Here is a 26,333-nt window from a genome sequence, read left to right as displayed (position 1 = left end):
ATGTTTAAGAAGCTTCATTTAAAATGAAATTAAAATGCAGAGCCCCCCAGAGGTGGCCAGGACCTGGGCAGTGTGAGTACCACTGAAAATCAGCTCGTGTGCCATAGGTTGCCTACCCTGGTCTATATGCTCAGTGCTAGACTACCAGATATGCCTTGCATTCTGCTCTGAGAGGGAGTGGCTATCACAGCCAGGAACCTAGGGTGACCATTCCCAATATTTGGGGCTTTTTCTTCTATAGGCGCCTATTACCCCCCACCCCCTATCCCAATTTTTCACTCTTGCTGTCTGGTTACCCTACAGGAACCCCTCCTGAAAATGCCCTGCCTCCAGTCCTCAAGAGCGCACCTCTACGGACCACTAGAGAGGGTTCTTCAGTTGACTTTTGCAGTTGCGATGGTACTCAAGGGGAAAGATAGTCCTTACAAGAGGTAGGTCCCATGCCTTATACTGCTTTATAGCTGACTCATTCCACTTAAACAAGTGGGCCACTTCACTTTGCATAGCTGTAACTTCCAAGCTGTCTTTGGGATTGTCCCCAGTAGAGTTCAATGCAACAGTTCAAGCTGGAGATGCAAAAGTATCTAGACCTATGGTGAGAGCAGCTTTATCAAGAGAAGGCTCCAAACCCTCAGCAATGCAGAAAAGTAAAAAAGCAATGTGAGCCACTGCTGCTACCAAGAAAAGGGTCAGGTCCAAAAGTACCCCAAGATTCTGAACCTCTGTGGCAAGGGGTGGACATACCCTTCTACCAAATGGAGCAGTCACAATCCCTGCCAGTTCCCCTACTTACTTCCCTTGCAGAATTGAGTCTAAAGTTAAAGGCAAATCAGGGCCACAATTGATAATTACATGATAACATGCTGTTTCTAAAATAATAGAATGTAAGATCATGCAACTAATCTCTGCAAATAACTCAGTCTGCAGAAAAAAATTGGTGAATAATTTCAAACAACAAACAGACCTGATAAAATTGTCTGGTGGCTGGCAGCAATTTGCAGACAGACGCAGAAGAAATTGGTTGAATGAGTTTGCTCAGCTTGTGTCATAACCAACACTTGTTACACTGTGAAAGACGCAAGTTAAATCACCTTAGACCCTCACCACACTAAGGGTTGTTTGACACCCTTTTCAGTCAGGTTTTCAACTTAACATCAAGGCTATTCTCTAGTGTACACAGAACAAATGATTCAGGGTCTTGGTTACTCAGCACCCATTGCTACGCACAATGGAGAGAAAGGATCGAGGTTTCACTGTGGCTACATGCATCAATGCTCATTGCTCCAAGCACTGGAGACTCAGAGTTAGCACTGTCATATTACGCCATTAAAATATGACTATCCATTAAGATTCCACATCCTCTGCCTGGCAGGTCAGATAAATCGCAGAGCACTGAGTTAAAATTGTTACTCGTTATTCCATTAACTCTAGCATGCTAACAGGCACTAGTTCATGCCCTATCTTTTCCTTGTGCTTCTGTCAGAGTGTCTGTTTGACAGATGCCACTTGTCTACTAGGGTTGCAAAGGCAGATGACTGGGACTTGCTGACTTGCCTCATCAGCTGTGCCCTGAATCTACGATTCAAAGCTATTTCAGCCAGATAATATTTTCAAGGTTGTTTTTAAATCTCATGTGTGACCCAAGGATATACATTTTTTGGCTGGGGGAGACAGAGTATGGAGAGGAGTCCACTTCCATGGTTAACAGAAGAAATCAGGACATATGGTTTAGCTCATAGTGCTAAAGACTCCTGATAAATAATAATAGTAACATGAGGAATCTATTAGTGTTATAGTTTAGCCTGAGCTTCCACCCATCTATTTTTTGTACAAAGTTCCATATGCTGCCATGTCACTGTCACTGCAAATGAAAAATAACAAGCCATCATCTTAGGTATAGAACTGTGATAGAACCTTAAACCATTGCAGAACATCCCATTTTCACTAAACCAAAGCAGAAGTGCTCTGCAGCGCCCTCTGGTGAGGTTGAGAAGTGCAAATTAGAACCCCATTTCTACAGCTTTCATAGTATTCTCAGAAGAAAGCATTGCAGCTACTAACCTGTTTTGTATCATTTTCTACAGCCCATGGGAACTAGGGAAGCTGCGAATGTTGCTGCATCCCCTGGCTGGAAGTGATTTCCATCATATGCAGGGTTTACAGTTTGGTTGAGTGGCTCTCAACACCATAGAATCTCAGGGTTGGAAGGGACCTCAGAAGGTCATCTAGTCCAACCCCCTGCTCAGAACAGAACCAATCCCCAGACAGATTTTTGCCTCAGATCCCTAAATGTCCCCCCGAAGGATTGAACTCACAACCCTGGGGTTAGCAGTCCAGTGCTCACCACAACTATACAAATTGTTCCAGCACCCCTGCTACAGCCTACTTAGATTTTCCTTTATGAGCTCCCATATCAGTATTAAAGAGTTTAACATTGCTTAAGAGCTCTGATGAGATTACAGTAGCTATATATTTAAAAGCTTGATGTGCTCTTTACCTCCACCCTTCCTATATCATTTGTCATCGTAACTGTAATTTCTTCAAGGCCAGGGACCATGTCTTTATTTGAAGAGCTCCCAGTACAGTGGGGCCCTGATCTTGAGCAAGGCCTCTGGACACTACTGTAATGCAAATATTGAATAAGAATATGAATTTTGTAAAGTGCAAAGCTCATTCTACAACATTAAAAAAAATCTCAGTATCATCTTTATGCAGATGTTTACAAAACAGTACAATAATAATAATAACAAAAAGCCCCAAGCGTTCCTGAGACACTGAGCAGCATGTGTGATTCACTCTGCAATTCAACACGTTCTGGCATCATGATACAGGTGTTTGCAAACAAACAGGCTGAGATAGCACACACCTCCAAAGCAATGCTGGAATATTGCTGTACACAAAGATGCAAGGATTGCAGAAGTGAACTACAAAGCTAGCATTTCAATTACCACTCTTGTTAGTAAGGATGGTCAGAAATGTAGAGCAAAGAAGCAGTTCACTCAGGTCAGAACTGTAGCACTTTGGAGAGACAGCATGGGGGAATCTTATACCAGCCTCGTCTGAGCTGTTCCTATTCCGTGGATAAATAGAGGACCTCTAGGATTGTCAATCTGGCATCTTTCAGCAGCATCAAGTAAAACAGGCTGCACAGCAATAATAGCATGCTGACAGCATCATAACATACATCAGGTAACCATGAGACATAGAATTTCCTGGCTTAAAGAGAACAGGAAAAATCCCTGCAGAGGTTCAGTAACAGGTGACTGGAAGTGCTAAAGGAACAATTTGCTATGAGATTTCTCTCAACTCCTTGAGTCATCATAGCCTGTTACCTGGTAACGGTGCCTGCCAGTATAGGAGAGTATTCAGTCACAAATGATGGCTGTTAGAGTGTATTGTAAATGAGACACGCATTGTGTCTTATACGTGACCGAGAAGGATGTGGAATTCTGGGATGGGTTAATGCTTTGTTGGGAGACAAATAAGTGGCTACACCTCAAGATAATTTTTTTTGAACTGTTTTTAGTTCCAGTAGCTCTGATCCTGCTTCCAGGGACATCAATAACAACCTCCCCCCCCATTGTCATCACTGGCGCAGGATCCAGCCACATAAGCTACATAGTTCCCATTAATGCTTTGAACAAGGCTGGACAGAGCAACAGAATATAAAAAGCCGCAGTAGCACTTTTGGGGCTCCAGCCAGCACCAGCTCTGTCTGCTAGTTCTACACAGGCTGCTTCGAACACACAACCCAGCCCCCACCTTCTGTGGGAAACTTGTGTGTCATAGCTCCATTCCAACCATCTTACAGTCCCTTTGTCAGAACAGGTGCTTGGGCCTGTAAAAAACACTTCAGGCTCACGGACACGGAGCCAAAATCATCCTCAGTGAAACTCCATTGACAAGCAGGTTTTAACGGAGGCTTCTGGAAAGGGACCTAGCATGCCTTGTTATTGGCAACACTTGCATCTAAAGCCTGCTCAGCACCAACTCAGCTCCCTCATTGCCGACTCCTATTGTCAGCAATGGGTAATTTTTGTAGTGTAGACAAGGCTTAAGTGTCTTAAGCACCGAGTCATTCAGCTGAGCCTGTGCAGAGATGAGGTCACCTCAAATACATCTTAGTTTAATGAATGAATAAATAAATGCATTATTTCCTTACCTTTCCCCACTCTTGTTGCAATAATTTCTCCATATCTCACCATTCCTCAGGGGCTCTAGAAGGTTGCAACAGAAACGTTACAATGTAGGAAAAGTCTTTTATTTACTCGGTTAGTATACTCTGTGCATAATGGAGCTTAACTATGCTTCTCTCAAACGTCTTCCCCAGGAATATGCAGTTGTTCAGTCATAGCTAAAGTGACTACGTGGTACTCACATAGCTAAAGCTTCCTCAGATATAGAATTAAAACAGTGGGTCAGCGTAAATAGGAGGTTCCAGTTTACTGTAATTCAATGGCTATGCCTGGCTGCTTTCCAACTCCCTCTGCTTTCAAATGGAACGCTCCTTTTGACTTCAAAGAAAGTTGGCTCAGAGCCTTAGCCGAAGAAAATTTATGAATGTATAGGCATTTACAAAGCAGGCAGGATAACAACTTCATGATGTCTTCTGCAAAGCTCACTTACTCACTTCCACCAGCAATCCCAAATCCATTACCAATAATCCATCAATAAAAATACACTAATATAACACATTCCTCTGGGCCCCTCAATGTATCTGAGCTGTTCATTCAGAATGTAAACTCATGAGATCAGGGGCAACATCTTTCATGTTTTGTACGGTGGTGAGAACAACTTGTATGGCATGATACTGTCTTGCGGACTGTGAAGATTGTATCCTGATCAGTGGAACTGGAGTCCGAGCGCCAGTGTTCCTTGAAGGGACTGCCATTGACAGGACATCAGGAAAACAGAGAATGCAGGAGTTAGGCAGAAAGCAACTCAGCAGAACAGAACATGAACAGAACAGTGCACAGAGTTTAACAAAGTTCCCTGTGTTAAACTTAACCAGCACTCAGCTGCATGCTTTCCTATGAAACGTGAGGGCAACACCTGAGCTGTGAGTTAGTTATCTGAAGTGCAGCAGCTGGCAGTGTGAGCCATGGCACTCGGTCTGAAGCCTCCCAGAGCCCTGGGTTTGCAAACACCAAACGTAGCCAAGGATTGACCCAGAGGAAGGAGAAGTTCAAGCTGTACCCAGACCTGGTCATGCAGGAGGATGACAACAGCAGGAAAGTAAAACTATTAGTTCCCCTTTATTGGGGAGCCAGGCAGAGAGGTCAGCAACACTCTGAAGCTCACCACCACAGAAGTTCATCACAGCAGTCCAAGGAACGCTGGGGACCTGTTGGTCCCCAAAGCAGAATGAATCTGTGAAGCGACACAGGCTTTTCACTAGAGATTAATCCGAAGGGAAGGGACCCTAGGTTACTGCCTTACGCACAGCACCTGCTACAATTTTGGAGACCTCACAGATCCTCCAATTTGGGGCAGTTTGTCTGTGGCATTTGGGAACACCCCCTACAGCACGGGCTGCTCCAGGAAGGTGATCTCACACTGGACACATGCCTAGACATGGGGTGTGCAGCAGAAGCCTCAAGAGAAATGATGAAAGCCATAGGGGGCACAACACCCCCAGAAGTACACGCAGTGAGATGACAGCAAAGGAGAGCAGTGTTCCATGCCCATAATGAGATGCATTTACTCTCGTAGACAGTGTGAGTGAGTAAAGAGAAGAGCCCTGCACTAGGAGAGCTTTGCAGTGTGGAAAATTGGACCATTTCAGCAGTGTGTAAGAGCAGAAGAGGCTCTCAGGAAGATTCAGATTGTACAAAAGGGGGATGGCACATCAGGCAGTGGTGATAACACCATGACTCTCTCCTTGAGTCCCACAGCATATCTAGTTCAGGCTGTCAAGGCAGGAAAGCAACAAGGGGCAATACCAACCTCCATGCATGCAAACAATGTCAATAGGGAAACGTCATGCGATTTCAGCTGGATAGCAGGGCCTCCTGCAGTGTGTGTTTCCTCAAGGTGAATTGGACTCGCACACACCCATTACAAAGAGCAGTTGCAATCCAATAATGTACAATTAGACTATAATGAAACCAATAGGAAAATGAGACCTCATAGTAACTATCCCAAAAAAGAACAGATGGTACCAACTGAAGTTTGTGATGGTGGATGGTAAGCACCACAGACCCCTTTGGGGAAATATGGCCATACAAGCCATGGATCTGATCAGGATGCAGCATCAGAATTTTATAGCTTCAGTGCAAGAAGCAAAAGGGCCTGGGGTACCCCAGGGACAATGGCGACAATTTTAAAAGCATTTGGGAGTGTTTTCAAAGGCCTTAAAGGAAAGCTGCAACTGGAAGTAGACCCTACAGTGGACCCTACAGTGGACCCTGTATGCTTACAGGAAGGAAAATTCCAGTGGCATTGCATAATCCAGTACACAAGGATCTTGAAAGCCTCTGCAGAGCAGGGATATCATAGCACTCATAGAGGCCAGAACAACTTGAATCGGCAACATGGTGGTAGCAGAGAAGCCATCAGGCAATTACACATCTGTATAGTCCCAAAGCCACTAAACTGGGCATTGAAAAGATACCATTATTCACCACCCACAACTGATGCCAGAACTCTACAAAGCCATAATCTTTATGGTCTGTGATCTGAAGAACAGGTTTTAGCACATACGTGTGGATTAAGAGACCAGCATGCTGTCAACCTTTGCAGCACCATTTGGTCTCTACAGCTGGCTGTGTATGCCAGTGGGCATAAGGCCAGGACCAGAAGTGTTTCAGGGCAGATTCACTCAGATGCTGAAAGGACTGACCAGGGTGAAAATAACTGCAGACGATATGCTTCTTGTAGGTGAAGGGTGTGATGATACAGAAGCTGAATAACACCATGACAGAAAACTACAAGCTTTTCTATAGTGCTGCAGAAACATTACGTAGAGATGTCATGCAAACAAATACATGCGTTGCTCCTGGGCATTGACATTTGTCTGAGATGAGCTCAAGAGTATGTTTACTGGCTGCGATTGAATACACAACTCCACTTCTTTATAGAGGAGTCTGACACCTGCCAGTCGTGTGATATCTGCCAGCAGAAGAGACCACTTGAGTTGCCCACCTGACCATGGGAAAAGGTAAGAGCGGGTTTATTTACCTTCAAGGAAAAGCAGTCCGTGATTACAGTGGACTACTAGTCATATTTTTGGGATGTCAATACCCTGGCTGATACAAGAAGCAAATCAGTGAATGGCAAACTGAAGGCCCATTTTGTGAGATATGGCATTCCAGACACTGTATTCACCACCAGTGGACCCCAGTTTGCCTTGGAAAATTCAAGGAATTTACATGCAAATGGGAGTTTGACCACCACACTGTGACATTATACTCCATATTATTTATGAAAATATGCTTGTGGTAGGAATATGACATAACTAAGATATGCTGTATGCAAGATAACTACTGTAAGGTATCATTGGAAAGGTTATAATTTACTGAATATGATTATTCTATTTGTATGCATGTATCATTTGTGTATCTGAAATCAGGAATATTGACTATGTATCTGTATTTCAGCCATGTTACTTTGGGTGACGCCCACTGCTAACACTTCAGGTACAATAATGAAAAAGCCCGACAGTGCTGATGGCCCATCAGCAAGAGACAACAGACTGTGAAAGAGCGTAGTCCTCCTGTGACTGTGTGGGTCAGCCTGTGAAGAATGGCTACAGGAGCCCTACAGAGGCATGTGACCATGTTACCTGATACTGGAACCCATCTTGAATTCTGTACTTTTCCAGGAGAAGCTGAGGGGTGTCCAAACTAGGAAACAAATGATTCTTACCTTATGCAAATCCTATTTAAGGGCAGGGCCACTGGGGGGGCCAAGGGGGGCAATTTGCCCCAGGTCCCGAGCCCCGCAGGAGCCCCCACGAGAGTTTTTTGGGGCCCCTGGAGCAGTTTGGGGTGTAGGAGGGTGCTCTGGGCTGGGACCAAGGGGTTCTGAGAGCAGGAGGGAGGATCAGGGCTCAGGCAGGAGGTTGAGGTGCGGGTGGGTGAGGGCTCTGGGATGGGGATGAGGGGTTTGGGGTCCCAGGGGGTACTCTGGGTTGGGATTGAGGTGTTCAGAGGGTGGGAGGGGGATCAGGATGGGGGCAAGGGGTTGGGTCATGGGAAGGGGTCAGGGGTGCAGACTCTGGGTGGCACTTACCTCAAGCAGCTCCTGGAAGCAGCAGCATGTCTCCCCTCCAGCTCCTACGTGGAAGCGAGGCTAGGCAGCTCTGCATGCTGTCCCATCTGCAGGTGCCACCCCACAGCTCCCATTGGCTGTGGTTCCCGTCCAATTGGAGCTGCAGAGCCAGGGCTTGGGTAGGGGCAGTGTGCGGAGCCCTGTAGTTGCCCCTTTGCATAGGAGATGGAGGGAAGACATGCCACTGCTTCTGGGAGCTGCGCGGAGCCATGGCAGCCAGGGAGCCTGCCTTAGCCCCGCTGTGCCGCTGACTGGACTTTTAATGGCCCAGTCAGCAGTGCTGACTGGAGCTACCAGGGTCCCTTTTCGACTGAGTGTTCTGGTCAAAAATCAGACACCTGGCAACCCTATCTGCAGCATACTCACAAAGTAATGGTAAAGTGGAATCTGCTGTGAAAACAGCCAAGAGACTTTTACATACGGCTGTTTCTTCTAGTTCAGACCCTTTGCTAGCATTTTGGCACATGGGAATTACATCATCACAGGCATGCCAAACAGTCCAGTACAGGCACTGATGGGATGAGGGACCAAAACCCTGCTACCAGTGAGGGAAGACCAGTTGCAGCCAGAATGGGGGAGACTCTATCAAGAGGAGATGGTCAACAATCAGAGAAAGCAGATACTAGAGTATGACAGGTCAGCCAAGGACCAGCTGGCCCTGGAGACTGGCTCTCTTGTGAAGATACAGCCATTGGAGAGACACCAGAAGTAATGGACAAAAGGAGTCATGAGGCATGCAGTGGCACCCAGGTCATTTGAGATGACTACACAAGAGGGACAAGTGATCTGAAGGAACAGAAGACACCAGCCATCAGACAAAGCCAGAGACAGCCTACGGAGATCATCAAAGAACAAAGAGGCAGAATCATTCAGAGGCCAAGCCCACAGGAAGGGAGGAGGCTGCACAGAGATCATTTGCTAGAGTCAGAGACAGGAGATGGGGAGACAGAGCTCGGTAACTCCCCATGTGGTCACCTGTTGAGACCAAACTGTATCAAAGACCTTGTAAACCAGCTGAGTCTATGATAAAGACAAGACGCCAACTCAGCTATGTGCTAACAACCTCTAAACAAAGGACATGGAGTGGGGCATCAATTAATTCTTTATATTATGATGTTTATCAAATGGAGAGGCTGTATCATGATCAGTGGAACTAGAGCCAAAGGGCCCACATCACTGGAGGGGCTGTTATTGATGGGACATCAGGAAAACAGGGAATGTGGAGAGTAAGGTCAGAAGCAATGCAGCTGCATAGCCAGAGCAGTGCACAGGGTTAATAAAGTTCCATTTGTTCAGCTTAACCTACATTCTGCTTCACTCTTTGCAAATGAAAAAAAGTATCTAACAGGAAGGAGGCTAGAAAGAGAGACAAAGTTAAGGGGTTCTCCAAGTCCAGTTTCATCCATTATGCTGTTGATGTAATTGTTACATATGAATATTGGTTGCTGAGATTCTCTGCATCCACAAGAAGAAAAGAATAATAGTAATGAAATTGAATAATATATTGATATTGATGCCCAATTCACTGTCATGCTCCACTGTTTGTTTTTACTTTTACTACTTTAGAACTTATCAAATAAAAGGATGAGACTTTCCAGCCCCTCCTCCCCATTTTTAGTCAGTTACAATAGTTGTTAAAACTGAGCTAGTATAAGATGAGAACAAACAGAAATATCTCCTAACATCAAGACTAAAGATTACAGGATCATTCTAAACCTAAACAAAAAGCTAGCGTGGGCTTGCAGGACTGCCCCAGTAATGTCTATCCACAGTTCAGAGAGGTGGGAAGATAGCACGGTAAACAAGCTGGGGTTAAGAAAAGTCAGCCCCTACTGAGTGATAGAAGGACTGAATTCAGCTGACTAGAACGTAAAGAATGATCACATGTGTTTAGTTTCTCTGAAGCAATTAACCTGAATAAGCGCTCAAGCTAAAGTTAGAATGTCTATGCAAAACAATTGCACAATGGTTAAAAGACATCGATGAACAATGGTGATAATTACCATTTCTCTAATTAAGAACTATACAATTAAGGTCTCCCCAGAAGAGGGAAAAGGGCCTATTTGCAGAGACAGGATCTCAAAAGACTGAAACGTCTGTATGTGAGAACCTAGGAGGTATTTGGAGCCACAGAGATAGGGTCTGACCCATGTGCAACCAGAAATCTGATTAAAAAACGAAGTTCAGATCCAATCTGAAAATGAGCAGGACACTACTGCAGTATCTTAGCTAAATGAATGATTCCATACATTTGGGGAAAACAAGAGAGGCAAAACTCAGTGAACTAGGATGAAATAAAGGAGAGGAAAATGTCAACTGAACATCAGAAGATCTGAGGAGTGATGAATTCCACCTGAGATTATTAAAACTAGACTGTATAAAGCAGTGGACAACACATGGTAGAAAGCAGTCAGGCACTGGCAAGAGAATAGCCTAGATGACTCACTGAGTGTTGTGGGGAACTGTATCTTTAAGAGGCTCTGATAAGAGCCAGCTGGAACCAGGTGTAATGCCAGACTCCTGGGCTTTGAATGCCTACTGACCACCCACAAGTGTTTCCCAGCTCTAACTTCTATGACACAGTGGCCTAATTTCCAAAGGGTCTGAATATTCTCAGCTCTCATTGAAACCAATGAGGCTTCGGGAGCTCATGTCTTTTGCAAATTAGGCCACTCAGGTATTTTCTTGGGAGCTCAACTGCTGTCTCCTCAGGCAGCAAATTTTGATGCTGTGATGCTGGACAAGACTGAACCCATTCAGCAGCTCCTTCCTATTCTCCCCCTCGGATGTACCTGCGTCCCGGGGTCATCCTCTGTCTCCCCGGGATATACTGCCAAGGGTAGAGGTAGTAGCTCCTCAGCAACAGGAGTGGCAGGGGTCTCGGGAAGCTCGTGCAGGCCCTCAGGGCAGGCAGTGCGATCCTTGGCATCCTGCTCCAGCAGCAGGGAAGATGCACCTGTCTCCCTCAGCAGCTCCCTCCCAACTGAGCTGCAGGACTTGCCTTTTGTACTTCCTCTTCCTGTCCCACCCTTCTGGTTCCGGCATGTGGGGTGTGGTCCCCCTGGCTCCGACCACAAGGCGGCTTGCGGCATTCCCTCTGCATCTGCCTCTGAGGGAAGCCAAGCCTCCTCGCTACACTTGCAATCAATCCACAGCTGAGGACTAGCCCCAAGACTCTTCCCAATGATGTGGTCCAGATCCTCAAAGATATTTAGTCTCCTAACTTCCATTGAAAGGGTAGGAGCCTAAATGCCTTTGAGGATCTGGGCTTACAGCTTCATCCTCCTCAAAACTCCCTTTGAAAGGCCTTCAGTACAGATAGAAAACTCTTGCTCCCATCAGCCTCCTGTGTAAGGAACTCTCACTGAAGTCAAAGAGCATTCTGCACTCAAAGGGTTTCTTGCATGCTCCATCTCCTTAGCTGTAAGATTGAATAGAGCCCTCCTTGGCAGCTGCTACAAGTAAATAAAGTCACATCTACTAAAATTGGTTAAATGTAAAACTTCTCTTTAAAAGTTACAGCGAATTAGAGTTTCGTTCACAACTCATCGGGATTATAATTGTTAGTGGTTGTTTTCTCATGACAAAGAGCCATTACTGTAATTAAGGTATTCTCTCTCCCTCCAAGGAGAATTCACTGAAGAATTGCTATAGCAACAAGCAGTCTGTTCCTGTTAAACAAGTGAGTCATCAAACACAAGTACACGGATATCCATGAAGATGATTGTGACATGTATCTCTGACAACAGAGCTGACCTTTTTGCTAAAAAAGCAGCACAAAAGTGGCTACAGAAAATGTGATCAGATCAATAGCTATTGACAGGGGTGTCTCTCCTTCTCTGGCCAGGAGAAGGCCATATTTAGAGTCTTTTAATTAAAGGGCAAATATTCTACAGGTTCTAACATCATAAAACCCACTTAATTCTGCTCCTGTATTTCAGGATTGATAAACAGAAAGACAGACACATAAATAGATAGAGAGCAAAGTAGCTGGCTTCAGCTTTATTTGCTTGAGTTTGGAATCCCGCATTACTCATCTGTGATGAAGCCAAGAGTGAGTGATGCAGCTTATCCCCACCAAGAGCCAATACAGCCTTTGTGCCACTCCACTGAATCATGCTTTTTGTACATGATACACCTTGCATTTTAAAGGAAAATGCTTTTAAAGCTTCATTTGTAATTCAGACTCCACTTGAAAGGCCTTATGTGTGGTTATAAAACAGATAGGTAGGATTTTAAAGATATTCACTGGTGATATTTGTCCTGTCCCTATGGCTGCCTTTGTACCATAAATACAAGCCTCAGAGCTAATAACCCACAGTAATGTCATGATTCAAAGGTAAATATCTCACCATCCACCAGGGCTAGAGGCAAAAGCTTTATCCTTGGTAACCCCTGCTATAAAGCTCCTATTTCTGGCCCTGAGGAGTCACTGAGCTAGGACTGAGTTCATCCTAAGTCTGAGGCCTGTGAAATTTAGAAGACAAATTCCATAACTGGATGGGAAAGTAGGAAATGTTTCCTTGACAGGCCGATTTTAAAAATGGCCGCTGTTTGAAGCTGTTTAGAGGTCTAGAATGGTGCAGGTAGCCCAAGCTGAGATGGATTAGTGGGCAGAGTGCAGCAAAGGTGCACAATATACACACTGTGTCCCGTGCATAATGTACTGTTAAGCAAACACTCACAGGTCAGGCTTGTTAGGAGAGAAGGCACAGAACATTGTACAGCACAGCACTCTGCTCAGGCTGCATGTTCAGGCTTCTGGAAATATCCTCACTGCACTGGATAAAATCCACTCCTTGTGCAAAATATTGTGATTAGCTTGAGCCTGATTGTAGGACTCCTACCTAAAATTGCCATGGGGGACATTTGTCCACTAGAAAGTAGACTGAGATCCTCCAAATTCATTTCACAGAGGCCATCTGATAACATGAGCTTTGGTTGCAACTGACCTAAACTATATTTGAACCTGTGGCTTAGAGGTGAAAGTCTCCGTGTCCTATTACCAGTTCCCTGAAATATTAATTCCATGCATTCTATCTATCTATCTATCTGTTAAAACTGTACTTTATTTATAAGAATGCCTGTTATCTGCTGGAAGTAAAGGACCTGAATTTACAGCCCCCTACTCATGTGACTAGTCCACTTGATTTTAGTGGAGCTACTCATGTGGGTAAGTGCTACAGAATCCAGCTCAAGTGATCTGTCCTGTCCATTATTTCTCTTTCCCTGCACTATATAAGCACAAAATACTGTGTGTCCTAAGTGACAAATGTCTCTGGTTTGGTTTAGTAATGGTTTCTGTAATCTCATCACTGCAGCATGACTTCTGATCACAGCAACTTCACCCAGTAATGCTGTATCACAATGTCCAAAAGACATTAAACAGCTCCATGAGTTTACATTGCAGGACCTGGGAAAGTCAGGCATGTCCCATGAGTTTTCAGGAAGACTCTCGCTCAGGGGAGACAGGATGCTTGATATTATCAGTAATTAGGCAACAGGAAGCATACACAGTAAGTGCAGTCATCACAGTCCTGGAAAACCTGGGCTGAAGGAATGATTTGGGGTATGTTAACTTTTGTGCATGTTGCTATGAAGTGTATTCCTGCCCAAGGGATGATGGCTGTAAGATCTTAGTGTCCAGTCTTAAAATGAGTTCTTTGTGGGTGAAACTCTTATGTCTGTGCAGTATTCCATTGATTTCAGTGGGGCTTTTCATGGGTTCCAGGGTCCATCCATGGGGAACTCATTGTAGGATCAAGGCCTCAGTATTTAACACTAGTACCTTATAGGGTTGCCTGACACTTCCCATTGCAAGGTCCTGTTTTCAGTTGCTTATAACTGAAGTTTTCCATGCTGGATGTCTGCCTGAGGCTTGATGTTAAAAAAAAATCTTCCAAAATGGGTCATCTCTTTCCAAGAATGAGACAAGGGAAAAATTCTGGTCACCTTTTCTTTGGGAAGCTATAATGACCCCAGGTCTTTGAACAGGGGTTAACATTTGGCAGGGAGGTGAACTTTGAGTCAAAGATGTGCCTTTTGCTGTCCCTAAACTACCCAAATTTGACCAAGTTATAAGCCTTTGAAAAATCACAGTTGAGACTTTTTCCATGTTTGCAGCCAAAACCTCTGAAGAGTCTGTCCTCCCTGAACACGCTCAAGCCTTTCCCAATTCCTAAGCTAACCAGACTGCTATCGGAGCAACTGAGCATGCTCCAGCCTAGGACGACTGAGGCAAAGCTGGACTAATGGTTGCTCTCAGTTGCTCCAGGCTGGGCACTAGTGCCGAGAGCAGAGAGCTTGTCTCAATGACCTCCCTGGCTGGCACTCAGGCAATGTGGAGCAGGAAGCTGGCTGAGTCAGATGTAGCCGGGACAAAAGCCAGAACAGGCATAGGGTGGAGCACAGGAGTAGACTGGGACAAGGAGTCTAGTAAGACTGGGTTTGGAGGGGGGAAGAGAAACTGACTGGAAGGCAGGAAGGGGTGGGAGGGCAGGCTGGTTGAGTAAGGAGAACAGGATGGGGAGCCAGAAGAGCGGGCAGAGGGAGACTGGGACTGATTGGGCACAGAGACTGGGACTGAGACCCAGTGGGAGGGGGAGAGTGAAACTGTTTGGGGAAGGAGACTGGGACTGGGAACTGGTGAGGGAAACGGGGGACTGAGAGCCAGTTAGTTGGGGGGTGTAGGCATAGCTCTTGCTGGGCATTCGTGATCTGAGGGCAAGGTTAAACTGCAAGCAAAGGAGTGACAGGCTGGAGATGGTGTTTTGGGGCTGGCTGAGGTAAGCGGACACGCTGCGAACTGATACGCTTGAAATGTGGACAAGGTGAGGACGTAAGCAATTGGTCCTTACACAATCTGTGCGATGTCCAAGATTCAAGAAGTACGGAAGTTAGCAGCTAGAAAGAATGTCCATAAACTGTGTAGTGTGTGACGTGATTTGGAATTGTGGTGTACCTAAGTCCCCTGCATCTGGGCCTAGCCCGCGAGGGCATAGGGCTGTTACGTGCCTATCCAAGTAACCTGCGTGACGAGTTGGAGTCGAGTGAGTTTTTGGATCCCAGAGAACTGGAGAAAGTGTTCTCCCAAATCGGGACAAGGGGTTCTGGATAAGCTGAGTGGAGAAGATCTCGGAGGGGATCCCAGTGGGGAAAATGCTAAGATCAGACAAGGAGCTAGGGGGAGCTGGGGAAACAGACTGCCTGGGCAAGGAGACTGGGACTAGGAACCAGTGTAGGAGGAAATGGGCTAAGAGATGGAAAGGAGACTTACCTGACATGGAGTTGACATGTGGTGGGAGAACTGGGGCTGGCTGGGCAAAGAAACTGGGACAGTGCCCCAAGGAAAGAGAGAGGGAGGAATTGGATGAGGAGCCTGGAAAGAGACACTCGGGCTGGCTGGGGCCATGTAGAAAAATATTTACATGATCCATGTAATTAAAGACTGTATTGTAATCCACATGCACAAGCAACCTTAATTCTGGCCTTTTCTAACTTCTGAGTGCTTGACGTTGCAGACCTAATATTCTTCAGTGTAGTGTTTTGTGTTTAATTATAAACAGCAGCATGTCATGGGAATATGAGCTACATACATGTGATACAGTGATAATATGCTGGAAACCATCACTGTCAACAGGTAGTTAGCAACATCTTCGGTGCATCTGTGCAAGTGCCAGTTAACCTGCAGTGGTGCTGTTTTGACAAGGGAGTAGTTGGCCAGGGGACAGAAATGCCTCGTTTCTAAAAAGAACCTTAAAAACCAGACTGCATTTCCCATCAGAATAGCTGCATCTCCCTGCTGTGCCATTGACCGAGTACCTGATTTTAAAGCAAACAATCTTTCTGCTGTCCAGACAACCACCTGCCCTCTCAGGGAGAGTGAGAGCTGTATTCAACAGTCTGCTTGTCTTGACGTAAGAACCAAGATGATGACATTGTGAAGAAAAGTCAACAATAACTCTGCTGCAACTGCACGTGTTCCTTTGGGTGTCTAATCTCATCTCATTGGCACTCATCACCATGATATCTGGGTGCCAAGAAAATACTTAGTCTTAAGGTAAGAATCAGTATGAAGATCTATATCCCCCACTTTCCCCTTGCCTTTCCCTGGTAGGATTATCCCTAAATGAGAATATATTGATGTTATTTATGGATGAACTCATTTGTATCTTCCATTGCAGTAGTAGCCGGGAGCATTACAGGGTGTTTTAGCAATTATTCTACAATTATGCCCTCCACATAGAGCGTACAAACCCCAGTTTTCTTTGTAATTACTTCTACCTACTAGGTTTTCTTTAAGGAATACATATAACATGTATGTGCAACAGACATGCGAGGACATGCATGCAAACCTGCGCAGACATCTATGCAGACATCTGTGCAGATACTCAGATGTGCCGATGCACCTAACCCTAGAGCTGCCACAGGTCTTTTCATTCTGGTGCTAGCTTTTGTAATAACTGAATGTACAGATCCTGCAGGGCTCCTCAGAGGAAACCTCCTGGAGCCAAAAGCAACCTGCCCCCGTTTTCAACACCTGTTTAAACCACCAGAAGCATTGAACAAGATGCCAGGATATTTACAGGCCACCGGGAGCTGCCTAGGAAAGCCATCTAGGCCTGGATCCACAAAGAGACTTAGGTGCCTAGAAAAATCACTGGAACAACAGTGGGATCCACAAAGCCTGGGTTAAGCACCTAGGCTCTCTCTACAATGACTGGGGAGAGACAGATGCCTAAGGATATGGCTACACTTACATTTGTGCAGCGCTGGGAGTTACAGCTGTGTCCGTACAGCTGTGTAGGGCCAGCGCTGCAGTATGGCCACACTGACAGCTACCAGCGCTGCAGTGTGGCCACATTTGCAGCATTTGCAGTGCTGTTGGGAGTGGTGCATTGTGGGCAGCTTTCCCACAGAGCACCTCGTCCCATTTTGGCGCTGTGGCTTGTGGGAAGGGGACGGAAGGGTGCGGGTCTTTCTGCTTCCTGTTCCAACGCCCCGTGGTGCTTTGCTACACATTCCAAGCAGTTTGGCACCATTGTGAGTCTGCAGCACGATTTCTGTTACAAATGGAGCCCAAGCTGCTGAGGACCTTGCTGATGAATGTTGCCAGCACATCACGCATGGCAGTGGAGCTATTCCTTCAGCTCCAAAGTGACAGTGAGGAGTCAGATGATGATATTGATTCGCCTGACGCACAAGACACTAAATTGCTTGTGGCAGTGACAGACGTGCTCAGCACCGTGGAACGCCGCCTTTGGGCTCGGGAAACGAGCACTGAGTGGTGGGATCACATCATCCTGCAAGCCTGGGATGACGAGCAGTGGCTGCAGAACTTTTGGATGAGAAAAGCCACTTTCATGGGACTGTGTGCTGAGCTCACCCCTACCCTGCAGCGCAGGGACACGAGATTGAGAGCTGCCCTGCCAGTGGAGAAGTGGGTGGCTATTGCAATCTGGAAGCTGGCAACTCCAGACAGCTACCGATCGGTGGCGAACCAGTTTGGAGTGGGAAAGTCGACCGTTGGAATAGTGTTGATGCAAGTTTGCACGGCCATTAATCGCACCCTGCTAAGAAGAACCGTGACTCTGGGGAACGTGCAGGACATTGTGGATGGCTTTGCACAAATGGGTTTCCCTAACTGTGGAGGGGCAATAGATGGGACACATATTCCTATTCTGGTACCACCCCACCTGGCATCAGAGTACATTAATCGCAAGGGGTATTTCTCTGTGGTTCTCCAAGTGCTTGTGGATCACCGTGGGCATTTCACTGACATTTACTCAGGATGGCCTGGAAAGGTGCATGATGCACGCATCTTTCGGAACAGTGCCCTGTTCAGGAAGCTGATGGCCGGGAGTTTTTTCCCATACCGCAAGATCACAGTAGGGGACGTCGAAATGCCCATTGTGATCCTTGGAGACCCGGCTTACCCCTTAATGCCATGGCTCATGAAACCGTATACAGGGAAGCTTGACAGGAGCAAGGACCGGTTCAACTACAGGCTGAGCCGGTGCAGAATGACTGTGGAGTGTGCTTTTGGCCGTTTAAAGGCGCGCTGGAGGTGTCTCTACGGGAAGCTAGATTTGGGGGAAAGCAGCATCTCCGCTGTTATATCCGCGTGCTGTACCCTCCATAATATTTGTGAAGGGAAGGGTGAAAGATTCAGTGAGGAATGGGCCTCCGAGGTTCGACGCCTAGAGGCTGAATTTGCACAGCCAGAGAGCAGGGCTACTAGAGAGGCCCAGCAAAGGGCTTCAAGGATTAGGGATGCCTTAAGGGAGCAATTTGAGGCTGAAAGCCAACAGTAATGTTTGGTGCCTTTGCTGTGCCCGTTTTTCCCTTGGGGTACAGTATTTATCACTTTCTTCAATAATAAAAAATGTTTTAAAAGCCATGAAATCATTTATTCAAAATACAGTACATAAAAGGATGGGGGGTAGGGTGGTGGACTGTACATTCAGAGGTTTGAATATGTCCTGCTTGGATTGCTGTTCAATGCCTGCTGCACTTCAGGATTAATATGCTGCATCGTGATGGGGTTTGAGTGCATAGGGTAAGGTTTGTAGTTATCAGGGCTGGTAGGTGATCGTACAGGTGTTGGGGGCAGCTGGTGGTGGTAAGAACCAGGCTGCTGGAGAAAGGTGTTTTGTGCAAATACTGGGGAACAAGGGAGAGAGCTTTGGGAGGGCTGGGGGTTACCACGGTACTGATCTGCCTGCATGGCTACGAGAGACTGCATACAGTCAGTTTGGCGAGCCAGGAGGCTTATCAGCTGCTTTGTGCTTTTCTTGGTAGCCAATTCCTTTCTCCTGCTCTGTGTTTGTCTCCACTCATGCATTTTCTCTCTCCAGTCCTGCAGCCTCTTACTGTCTCTGGTGTACTGATTCATAACTGCTTTGATCAAATCTTCTTTTGATTTTCTAGGATTTTTCCTCAAGTTCTGTAACCTTTGGGCAGGCGGTGATAGGGCTGGATTATTCAAGGTCACTTAAAAAAACATAAATAGAAACATTTAATACAGAGGCTACATTGTTTATTATCACAGTGAAGGAGTTTGTAGACTTTTTGTAGCATCATTCCCACATACCTAACATAGCACAGAGAGGCCATGGCAGCGAAGGCATAGGCATGTCTAGCAATGGGGTGAGTGTTTCTGCCGCAACTTCACCTGGGAAGGGGAACTGCCAGAGGGCTGGGGTTTCTGTGCATTGGGGAAAGCAGAGGGCAGACAGTTGGGGAGCAGCAGTGGGGAAAGCAGATTGCAGATAGTTGGGGACCTGCACTAAACAATCATCACTACATTTTCAGCAGGATTTTCTACTGCCAGATATATCACTGCTGCGTGTTATCTGGCAAGAGGGGGAGGATCTTCTACAGCAATGTGGATTCTGCCCTGGTCCCTATGCAGCTTGCCTGTGTGCAGCAATGGTCCCCCCACCCCTCGCTGCACAGTGGCGTGGATGAGTTAGCCTGACCGGGACAAGGACCACGGTGGCTCTCCCTATAAACTTGCGCAAGCACATTGCCCACGCTCTGGCTGCAACTTTTGAAGAGATTACCGAGGCTGATTACAGAGATGTGATAGACCACATCAATGGGCTATTCCACATTTAGGCATGCATGCAGGCAGCCATAACCCCCACCCTCCTCTCACAAAACATTGCCATCCTAAAAATAAAATCTGCTTACCAGGAACACGCTCCTCTGCTTCCTCTTCACCAACAAGTTCCAGCTGCTGCGACTGGCTAGCCTCCTCCTGGCTTGAGAAGAGCTCCTGGCTGCATGCCTCCTGGGACTCCGGGGTGTCTCCCTCCACGCCAGTAGCCTCACTCTCCGCTTCCTCTACACCCTCCCCCACTTCTCCCTGCTCTGAACTCTCCATCGTGCTCCTCGGATTGGCAGTGGGGTCACACCCAAGTATGGCATCCAGCTCCTTGTAAAAACGGCAGGTCGTGGGGGCAGCTCCTGAGCAGCGATTTCCCTCATGGGCTTTGCAATAGGCACTGCGCAGCTCCTTTACTTTTACCCTGCACTGCAACGCATCCCGTTCATGGCCCCTTAGCAGCAAGGACTTTGGTATCTGGCCATAGGTATCATAATTTCTACGGCTGGAGCGCAGCTGTGATTGCGCAGCTTCCTCACCGCAAACACTGATGAGGTCCTGCAGCTCGGAAGTGTTCCATGCTGGGGCTCGTTTGGGGCGTGGAAGCATGGTCACTGATTGATTGATTGCACTCCACACCTGGCTGAGCAAACAGGAAGGGGATTTTTAAAATTCCCGGGGCATTTAAAGGGTGGGTCACCTGAGCCCAGGGCAGTGGAGTGTGAAACGATGAGCAGAGTGACTGAAAAGGTATGCTGGGATACCTCCTAATACCCTGGAGGCCAATAAAAGTGCTGTTGGTCGCTACACCCCAGGCAGACCAGGTGTACAGCCAGTGCTGCAACCAGGGAGTTGCAGCGCTGGCTGTGCTTTGCAAGTGTGGACACAGAGTGAGTTGCAGTGCTGTAACCCCATCGCCAGCGCTGCAACTCTCCAGTGTAGCCATGGCCTAAGAATGAGATCCGAAAAAGCCTGCATGCTAAGCCAGCCAATGGGAGATGCCGATGAAAGGGGTGTGTCCTAAGCCTTGCCCCTCTCATAGGGTGAGGCACCTATCGCTGCTTGTGATCCACAGCTGGGAACCGCTCTCTTGGAGCCACGTGGCATAGGTGCCTAAGCTGTTTCTTGTGAGAATGAGTTAGGCACCTGCCTCACTCCATGCAAAACACCAGAAGCAGGTGACTGTTTAACCCAGGATCTAGAGCACTCAACTGGGATGCAGGAGACCTTGTTCAAATTTTTTCTCCCCATCAGGGAGTGAGGGGAATTGAACCTAGGTATTCCACACCCTAGGTGAGTGCCCTGATCACAGGGCTAATAGTTATACAGGAGCTGCTGTTGCCTCTGGCAGCCAGATTTTGAATGGGACCCAAATCAATCAGCATGCTCTGAGACCACCTACTGGATTGGGCCCCAAACCCAAGATAAATGAGCAAACATCTGGTTTGTGGATTGCACTGGATTATCTAGATGGAGGCAGCAGTGGACATGCCTAGAGGCAGAAACTTAGGTGCCTAGGGAACTTTTACAGCCAAAATATAGGCACCTATAGTTAGGTGGCAGCTAAGCAGGGGGGTTGGAGATGGCAGCAGCAAATAAGAATGAGACTTAGGCCTTGCATCTCTTTGTGGATCTAGGTCCTACAGCAGGCTGGCAAAGTCCATATACAATTGTGACCTGGTCCTAGCCAGAATGCAGGTGTTGGGAGTGACACTCCTGAGGAGTGGCTGTGTGTGAACTCCTTTTCTCTCCAGCTTGTCTGGCTGAGGAAAAGCAGCTGAGTTTCATCTGCTCAGGGCAGGTGGCCTTGTTATCTTTCAGCAGGCCTATTAAGGTAACCTATAAAAGTGGCCTAGTTGCTAACACTGGAGGGGTTTAGTGCAAACTAGGAGGCTGGGCTTTGGGTGTGAATTTTGAGGCATAGGTGTTTGATGTGGGTTTCAGTTTAGTCTTTTGTTAACCATATGAGGGGAAACAGAGCTGGGTCAATCTATGATCATGTAGGATGGTTCTCCCATGATATTATTATTATTATTAATTGCTGGCTAATGGGCACTTCAAAAAAAAAAAAAAAGCCATACACACACTAGAAAGATACACAGAACAGAATCTGGGGCAGGGAAGGTCTTTGATTTGCTGCAGTTCCTGTCTAAATGTCAGAACTCCTGGTTTTAAGATAAATAGAAAGACCAAACTGTCCTTGGATTAGGTGAGATTCTTCTGTTATTGTCTTGTTTGACCTCAAAACAGAGAATTCACTCTGTTGTTTATTAAAGCAAGATCTCCAGTAGTGCCAGGCAGGAAATGTAGGTTTGAGGTTCTCTTGCTGCCACTTCATGTTGACTCTACACGCTGAGCAGGTCCAGCCTGAAGCTTTCCTCTGTCACAATGCAAAGCTACCCCCTGCTGTCTCTCCATCTGAGGGCTCACAGCACTAAATGTATGGAAGGTGATAGTCCTGCATAGGACTGATTCCTCTGCATCCCTCTTTGTTTTGGGAAATGTGCCTGTGCCTTAAAATATTACTGCTGTCCCCTGTGCTGAGCAGTGCCGTAAGGACAGTCTTGAAATCTCTATCGGGACTGAAATGTAAACTTGATTTGTGTTTTTCATCTACTCATCTCTGCAAAATTTCAGAATATCAGAGTGTTAGATGTGGGCAGGCTGGTGGTCCCTGCCACCGAAGTCTCAGTCCAAATTAGACATAACGCAGCAATTGCTGATACACGCAACCTGGCTGATCTAGCATGTAATGCTACTGGAATTAATTATCTCAGACAGGGCTAACTAATATCTGTAAGAGGCCTGGCAGATGAAGCCCTTCCATCCCATTCACTGCCTCAGGTGTTGCTGGAACCATGTGTTGTACTATCCCTGCTACGTGCTATGGGTACTCAGAATTTACTGAGCATCCTTTGGGTCCTGCACGGGGCATTTGTCATTCACTTCCGATATGGGAAAGGGAGTCTTTTGACTGGTGGGAACTCAGAAACCATAGTGAGTGGATGTAGCAATGCATCCTGCTACCTAAATACTCTGGGGTAATTGTAAATATAGCACATGTACTGTGTGTGCATATCATACTGGGAAGGACAGAGTTAATACTATGTCTCATGAGATGCCCCATTTGATCACATGAGAGAGAAAGAGACGTGTGGTCTGGGGTCTGAGCACTGGACTAGGAGCCCTACTCTCAAGATCTGACCCTGGCTCTGATCTTTCCCATCAAGAAGTGGAGATACTGATTCTTCCATATGTCAAGCTGGATGTTGAGGGGGTTTGATAGCTAAAGTTTACAATCATCCTGTAAAATACCATTGTTACTTTGGATCGTAAGAGCAGCATACGGAGAATGCAAATGATGGCTTTCTCCCTTCCTCCCGTTATCACTTGCCACATGGGGATGTAGTGCTTGCATTCTAAGGGACTGACACAGGGCACAATACCAGCGGCATCAGTTCTGGGAGGCTTTATAAAATAGCTCCTCACATCCTATTCTGTGCTGGCACATCTAGCAGAGGAAGCCTAGTGCCCAGTGCCCTTGGTGGTCAGCCACTCCGGGAGCAGAGAATCTTATATTGACCCAACTGCTGACAGTATGGTATCCTGGCTCTGACAGTGGCCAAATGCTTCATACAGTCCATGAAATGCACTTATATGCAATTACACCTGTGGGATAATGTTACAACACAGGCAGACATTCCTTCCTGCCTCTAGATGATAATCAGCCTATATGCAGATGACCGAGAACCTTTGTAATTTTGTTGTAGTGGGATCACAGTATAAGATTTGCTTATTCAAACAGATCTTCCTTTTCTTTTGTGATCTGTTCTTCATTATTTCTACATTCCTCTCTTTAGATGTCACCTGCAGAGCATAATGGAACAGTGACCCTGTCCCAGGGACTCAGTTACCCAACCTGTCCCCCTCCCTTTAACAATGTATGGCCTACATTTTTTCAAGTGCCTGGTGATTTTTCAGTGTTCCCATTTTTTCGGTGCCCAACTTGAGACACCTTTGAGAGACTGGAGCACCTACTCCTTTAAAACATCTCCAACTGGCCATTCAAACTCACTAATCACTTTTGAAAATGTAGGATACATATGAGTGTATAAATGTGCATTACCTTTACACTAATAGGGGTGGATACGTGTTATTACCCTATTTTATTTTCAAAGATAAAACTGCCCAAATTACCACAGATTATTGTTATTACATCTTCCATTTACTCTAATGTGTATTTGCACGCAATGCTTACTGAAAAGTAGTTAAGGAAAAAGAAACTCCCAGCGAGGACTCAGAGGGAAGCGGTGCTGAAAGCCTGAGTTGCACAATAGCTTTTCTGAAAAATACAACCTTCTTTTGCCTTAGTAGCTCTTCTCTCATTGAACCCGAGCCAGGCAGGTCATGCAGAGGCGGGTCTATTTTTCAAAGTAAGGTAATTAACAAACGGAAATTTCCACTCTCAGGAATGAGCTGTTGTTCTGAGAACTGTGAGAGATCATATCATATGAAACAGTGATTCTGCTGCCTTCACTGCAAACACGGTGGGTTCACTGAAAGCCTGTCACTCCAGCTTCCTTCACCTCTCAGTTCATAGGTCAGTGCTTTGATTTGATGAATCAGCAGCACATTGTAAGACTTTGCCGCTACACAGTGGATTTGATGACTCTCTCCAAGAATCAATTACTTAAAGACCTCATTCTCTCTGAGATACCTGACATCATCTCTGACCTTGTATTATAAAGCATTGTTCTCCTGGGGATGGATTGATTGTTGGTTTCACTGAACACCACACAAGCCTGTTTATTTGTGAGTGAATGTAGCACTCGTGAAAGAAGGATTATTAGGGCAGATCTGACTCAGGCACAGCATGGGCAGGAACTGCCCAAATGTCTCCCCACCTACTGTAGCTCTGCCAATACATTTCACTCCTGGCCCACAGCATTCCATGCCATTCTAGATTCAGGCTCCCATACAGCTCAGCTCATAATGCACCTCGATGCTGATCTGCAGCTTTGCTCTGCTGACCTTCCCAGCTATTCCAGTCCTTATCCATCCATAGCAAAGACTGTCAGTTACGTTGGACTGTGCCAAGCTGCAGGGTGCCAAATTGTGCCCTAGCTGAATGACAGTGAAAACTCCACTACCAAGACCAGACGGTTTCTGAAATAGTTGCTCAATATGAGTACACATTTCAGTCTTTGTGTCGGTACTCGGTAACGGGGAAATAAAACCGCCTACAGTTGTTTGCAGAAGCTTATGGTCAGCATTTATCATTCATAATTAGCTTCTGATTTTATATTCATGTTCAGATAACTTTATTACATAATAATAATTCTTTGGATTAGTATCTCATTGCACAGGGAGCAAATGGGCAAAGACCCATCTAGAAATCCCAAACTCTTCTATATAACTCAATGTAGGTAACGATTGCTTCCATGACTGCTTAGTCCAGGCCTGAACTTAAAGAAATGCTGTTTGGTAATAGGAGGGAGCCCTGCCAGAGCCCAGTAAGTCTAGCAGATAAAAAGACACGGAGAAATACAGTGTCCTGTCTGTGTTCAGGAGCCTCAATAAAGAAGCTGCTTTATATTCAGCACAACAAAGTCTTGTCTCTTCTCTACCCCACGGCATGCTAGTCACTGTATGTTATGTAGGAGCCTGAGTCCCATTTTCCAAAGTGACTTAGGCACTTAGGAGCCTGTCTTATTGATTTTCAAAGAGACTGAGGTGCCTAAAGGAGGTTCTTTACTGAGGTTCATTTTTTCTAAATTTTCTCACTACCTTGTCACCGAAAGTGAATCAAATTATTATTCCTGGTAATAACAATTTATTTACATATATTGCTTTTCATCCTGAAGGAGCCCAAAGCATTTTACAGCTATGTGCACTAAAGCACAACTAAAATGCAGCCACCTCTAGGGTGGAGGGCAGCAGCCAGCGTATGCACAGACTGCTGAACAGCAATGGGAGAGGAGGAATTTTAACCTAGGAAACTGGGACAAACCCCATCTCTTCCAAAAATTTACTTTGGGAATTTTAATATCGGTGCAGTGCAGATGGGGCTTCAGCTCTTAAAGCTTGCACCAAAAGATGATTGCAAAGTCTAAATGAACTAACTGCAGAGAAAGTGCAGGTCTACAAATCTCTGTATTCCTTTGGCTCAAAAGACCATAATAATCTGGCGCAAAACTCTTTGGACCAAAATATTTCCATCAAGTAGAGTAAAAGTAAGAACATCTTCAGCTGTTTTAGATGAGGTTTGTCTAGAAATAGGAGTGAGAAATCAGGTATTTTCAGGTGTAACTTTGAAAATACAGGGCCCGATTCTCATCTCACAGGTATGTTTTGCAGCTGTGTAATCCACAGAAGTCAATGGAGTTACTCCTGGTTTATACCAGCCCTGCATTGTCTATGTCAGGGGTAGGCTGCCTATGGCAGGAGTGCCAAA

The 26,333-nt window shown here is 46.1% G+C and overlaps 1 protein-coding gene across 2 annotated transcripts in view; it reads left to right on the top strand.

Annotated features, from left to right (window-relative positions):
• Positions 1-26,333, top strand: part of LOC127056613 (G-protein coupled receptor 12-like) — a 62,919-nt gene that overhangs the window by 16,319 nt on the left and 20,267 nt on the right. Inside the window, exons 3-4 of one of the 2 annotated variants that reach the window (XR_007775857.1) lie at positions 304-431; positions 2,085-2,886. The gene's annotated coding sequence lies outside the window, so the exon portion shown is untranslated. Of the gene's footprint in view, positions 1-303; positions 432-2,084; positions 2,887-26,333 lie in introns of those variants that run through there. The other variant, XM_050964688.1, reaches the window with a different exon arrangement.

The sequence above is a fragment of the Gopherus flavomarginatus genome, chromosome 8 (genome assembly GCF_025201925.1).
Source record: "Gopherus flavomarginatus isolate rGopFla2 chromosome 8, rGopFla2.mat.asm, whole genome shotgun sequence".
Classification (NCBI taxonomy): Eukaryota; Metazoa; Chordata; order Testudines; family Testudinidae; genus Gopherus; species Gopherus flavomarginatus.
This window is presented reverse-complemented; position numbering and strand designations above follow the sequence as displayed.